Below are 5,652 nucleotides of genomic sequence, written 5' to 3'. Positions count from 1 at the left end.
GGTTTGAACCTGGGATCTCACCTTTACAACTGCGCACCTTTTGGCCACACCTAAGGAAAGCAAGTGACAATAGACATCCATTCCCACTGTTGCAGCGGATCAATTCTCCTGTCTGTCTGATGGCTTCACAAACCCATGACACAAAGAAGTACTGAGAAGTGTAAACCAATGAGTTTAGGAGCACTCCAGGCTGGTCCATTCAAGCTCCTTAAAATACAGAGAGGCTTTCTTAGCTCCCTGGGGAAAGAACTGAAACCAAGTTCAGCCCTGGTATATGAGTGGCTTCTGGTGACACTGCGTTTCCTCCAGGCTCTCTCAGCTGTTACTTGCTGCTGATGCAGCTGCTACTGTCAGGAGTAAGGTGACAACATCAAAGTTGTAGCTACTTAGGGACCAATAACATTTGTATGGCTTTATTATATTCATTTATTTATCCCAAACATATTTTTTCAGCATCTACTATATGCCAGCCACTGTTTTAGGTGCTGCAGATAGGATCCCTGGCCTCAAGGGGTTTCCTTTCTGGTTGGAGAAACAAAGAAACAACAATAATAACCAGGCAATTACCATTTCTGTGTGTGATAAGTTTTTTAATGGGTGTAAATACAGGTTGCCATGGGAGCATTTAGTAGGATTACCTAACCCAGACTAGGTGGGTGGGGTCAGGGAAGCCTTCCTGGAGGAAGAGATGTCTAAACTGAGAGCCAAAGTATGACCAAGGTTAGCCAGACAATGAAGAGAGGCAGTGTGCCATGCAGAAGAAAAAGTATGTGCAAATGTCCAGCATCTGGACAGAGCACATTTAAGACCTAGAAATTGAGCCAGGGGGGTGGTTAGTGAGAGATTAGGGGTGGGAAGTAAGCAAAGGCTAGATCCTAAAGATCATTGTAAACTATGTTGAGGAGTTTGGACTTCATCCTGGTGGCAATGAAGAACGAGCAAACTAGAGGGAAAATATGGTTAGAATTGTGTGTTAAAGGATCCAGATGGGCCCAACATGAAGAATGAGTATGGGTGGGGCAGGATAAGCTGCTGGGAGACCAATTAGAAGGCTGTTGCCATCTTGCAGGGGAGCAGTGACTGTGACTCAGGCTGGAGAAATGGCATGAAGAGAAATAGATGGAGTCTAGAGATATTTAGACAGTAAAATGAACAGGACTTGGTGATTGATGGTTTCTGAGGGTAAAGGAGAGGAAGAAGTTAGCCAGGCAAGTACATCTGTCAACCACCCCATGCCCTTGGGTGGGGCCTTCTAAACACTTTAGTCCACCTACATGTCTCTGTCTTTGAGTTTCCATTTCTGTAACATCCTTTTAATGTACTAAACCTACTGTTGGAACTCCCAAATTTGTATCTCTAGCCACACCTGTCTCCCAAATCTCAGACTTGCATAAGGATTACCTATTTCCAGTTGGATGTATAATAGGCATCTCAAACACAAAATTTCCAAAGTCAAACTCCAGATGTTCCCTCCTCTTGTTTTCTAACTATTCCATGAACACTTCAGCAAGTTCTGTTGCATTTACCTTCAAAATACATCCAGACTAATGCATACTACAACATAGATGAACGTTGAAAACATTATGCTAAGTGAAAGAAGCCAGACGCAAAAGGCCACGTATTGTATGATTTCATTTAAATGAAATGTTCAATTAGACAAATCTATAGAGACAGAAGGTAGATTAGTGGTTACCTAGGGCTGGGGTGTTTTTGGGGTGGGGTTGGGAATGGGGAATGCTACAACAAATTGCCATAGACTGTATGGCTTAAACAATAAGCATTTACTTCTCACAATTCTGGAGGCTGGAAGTCCAAGATCAAGGTGCCGGTAGATCCAGTGTCTGATGAGGGCCTGCTTCCTGGTTTGCAGATGGTCGTCTAATCCTTGTATCCTCACATGGTGGAGAGCAGATAGAGGAAGCAAGCCCTCCTGTCTCTTCTTATAAAGGCACTCATCCCATTCATGAGGCTCCATCTTCATCACTTAATCACCTCCCAAATGTCCCACCTCCTAATACCATCACATTGGGGGTTAGGATTTCAACGTATGAATTTTGGGGGGACAAAAACATTCAGTCTATAATAGGCTGTAATCATGGATTTATTGATAATGGCTTTGACCTGTGTAAGTATAAAAGGAAACATAATTTTTCTGTTATTAACATGAGGCATCAAGCTGAAGATATGAGAAGACCCTCTGCTGATCTTTGGAGAGCTCACCCTCTCTCTTTCTGTACAGCTTCCTCTTCCCTGGTACTCTCATCTGCTGATGGCTGTCTCTTCACCTCAGCAAGAAGGCTGTGTTCTGTGAGGGTTTCCTCTCCCTGATCTGTGGCCCGGGGACAGCCTCCAGGCAGTAAACCATGCACTAATCATAGGGCTCCTTGCTTTCCTTCTCTCGGGGGTTACAGGCCTGTGCTGCCCATTGTCCAATATCTGAAAACAGTTGTTTCACATATTTTATGCAGTTTTCTAGTTGTTTACAGTGGGAGAGAAATTCCTGTAGCAATAAATTTTTCATGGGTGGAAGCAGATATCTCTCATCTGCTTTTAATGTTCATTTTCCTGATTATTAGTGACATTCAGCATCTCTTCATAAGTGTATTGGTGTATTAGTCAGCTAGGGCTGCCATAACGATATACTACAGATTGAATGGCTTAAACCACAGAAATTTATTTTCTTACAGTCTGGAGTCTCAAAGCCCAAGATTAAGGTGCCAGTAGGGTTGATTTCTGGTGAGACCTCTCTTCTTGGCTTGCAGACAGCTGCCTCCTTGTTATGACCTCACATGGGCTTTTTATGAGGACACAAGGCCTATTGGATCAGCTTCCCACCCTTATGACCTCATTTAACCTTTATTACCTTCTTAAAGACCTTATCTCTAAAAACAGGCACACTGGGGTCTAAGGCTTTGACATATGAATTTTGGTGGGGACACAATTCAGCTGATAACAATTGGCTATATATATCTCTCTTCTTTGAAATACCTAGTCATGTCTTTGCCCCTTTTCTTTATTTACTGTCTTGTTTAGGAAATCCTATCTTCCTGAAGTCGTAAAGATGTTCTATATATTTTTCTGAAAGTTTTAAAGTCTTATCTCTTAAATTTAAATCCTTAGTTCATTTGGAGATGATTCTTGTGTATGGTGTGAGGTAAGGATCCCTTCTTCCCCAACAGAGATATGCAATTATCTCCACAAAATTTATTGAATGATTCCTCCTTTCCCTATTGATCTGCAATGTCATTGCTGTCAGATCCCTCGCTGTCAGATCTATTTCCGGACTCTCTATTCAGTTCCATTGGGCTTCTTGTCTGCCTCTAGCCCAATACCACATGGTTTGGGTAATTCTTTAGAATCTATCTTCCAATTTACTGATTCTCTCTCTAGCTATGTCCAGTTGGCTGTTAAACTCTTGTTTTAAAAAACTGAAACAAACTGTAAAAAATAATTTTGAGGCAATTAAGGAAATTTGGACACTAACACGATGCTTGATATTCAGAACTATTGTTAATTATTTTATATGAGATAATTGTGTTGTGGTTTTGTTTTTAAAAGAGTCCTTATTTTTTTAGAAATACATACCAAAATATTTTTGGATAAAATTATGTGATTTCTGGAATTGGCTTCAGAATTAAAATGATTAGTGAAGGGGGCCAAAAGATACAAACTTCTGGTTATAAAATAAGTCATGGGGATGTAATGTGCAGCATGGTGACTATAGCTAGTAATACTGTATTGCATATTTGAAAGTTGTTAAGAGAGTAGATCTTAAAAGTCCTCATCACAAGAAAAAAGTTTGTAACTATGTATGGTGACAGACGTTAACTAGACTTATGGTGGTGATCATTTCACAATATATACATATACTGAATTATTGTGTTGTACCTTAAACTAATATAATATTGTATGTCAATTATAGCTCAATAAAAAAACAAAAACAAAATGTCTTGAAAGAAAAAAAAGAAATAAAGTGATCAGGGATATAGATGAAATAAGGTCGGTAATGAATTGAATAATTGTTGAAGCTAGATTATGTCTATATAGTGTTTTCTCTCTGCTTTTGTATTCATTTGAAACTTTATACTTTAAAAAAGTAAAAACAAAACAAAAGCAACAGAAACTCTGCTGTATCTAACTTTAAGTATTATGGTTTTCATTTCTAGAAGCTTTTAGAAAGAAGTCCATTTAGCCAATGTTGATTATCTCATTCCTTCAGCATACTTTCAATCCTCTTCTACAGCTCTAAATGTATGACACATACTTAATTTATATTTTTTATCTGATAATTCTAATATCTGCAGTAGTTGCCAGCATGATTCTTTTATTGTTCCTGCCAATTCATTCATGAAAGATTGTTTGCAGGTGTATTTAGTGAGTTATTGCTGTGTTATGTTTTTTTCTTTAATTATGATCCCATGTTTCTTGAGATTTTATCTGTGGAAATTCTCTGAAGCTTAGAGTTCCTGCAGAGAAAGTTTGTATTGCTTCTGCCAGGTGTATGCAGGCATTACTCACCCAGGACCACTTTAAATGAAATGTTAAGCTACAAGTTTTTCAGTGTGAATTCCAATTATAAAACCACATGAGTAGAGGCTTGGGGTCAGGAATTCTCAGAGGGGACTGTTCATTTCATGCCTCTCCTCCACACCCACCACCAGAGTCCTGAGCCAGCTCAGCCAAATGTCTCCACTCTCTACCTCCATGGGGTGGATTTTTCTCTATTTTGCCTACTAAGGAAGGCGTTCCAGACTCCTGGCTTTATGCAGGAGGGTGTTCGTGTGTGTGTGTGGGTGTGTGTGGGTGTACTCCCACCCTGCCCAGACTTCATCATTTGTTTATCTTTACCCCAAAGAGTGAGCCTTTAAACCCAAGCTCTGGTCCTCCAGGGGTGTGCATGTTCCCCAGGGAAGGCTCTGGCTGCTGTGCTTGCTTTTTCCCATTCTTCTATAGACTGGTGTTTTCTGAGATGGGTTCTCGTCACGAAAGCGTCCCTTTAAGTTTCCTGCCAGCTTGATCTTATATTAAAAACATGTTTTTATACCTTATTCAATATTTTTAGTTGTGTTGTAATGGGAGGGGTTTGTTTGGGCATCTGCTCCATCTTGTTGCTGGGAACAGAGCTGACAATTGGGATTTTATCTTTTTTGCTCCCCAATAGTCATTTTCAGCTGACGCTCAAGATCACCCGCTACATGGTGAATAGCAGTTAGCCCTTCTTGATTTGGCCTGCTTGGATTTCAGGCCCCCTGTGCTGAGAAGAGGCCTTCTGAAGAAGAAACCTGGGCCCTGCACTTTCTCAGACAGCTCCCGACTCCTGTAAAAGTCCCTTTGTGGTAAGGAACTGTAGGAGGTCTAGGAATCATTTGAAAAGCCATAGCGGATTGAGTTGTTGTCATTGCTTAACTCTATAAATCATGATTTTTTTTTCCAAAAAGAAAATCTTTCAAATTGTCAAATGTTAATTCCCATTTCCAAGGATAAAATTGTTTTAATTGCTTGAGAAAACCAAGAACTTAAGAAAGAGTACAAAGTTTTTACGGTTCTAGGTTTAACCCATTATTCTTCTTTCCAATACTTTACAAACACTTAGAAAAAACCTTTTCTTTGCAACTCAAGTGTATATGGTGTCTGAAGATTAAAAAAAAAGTA

Source organism: Ceratotherium simum, chromosome 1 (genome assembly GCF_057802395.1).
Source record: "Ceratotherium simum simum isolate JZ-2026a chromosome 1, ASM5780239v1, whole genome shotgun sequence".
In the NCBI taxonomy this organism is placed as follows: Eukaryota; Metazoa; Chordata; class Mammalia; order Perissodactyla; family Rhinocerotidae; genus Ceratotherium; species Ceratotherium simum.
Note: the sequence above shows the minus strand (reverse complement) of the source record.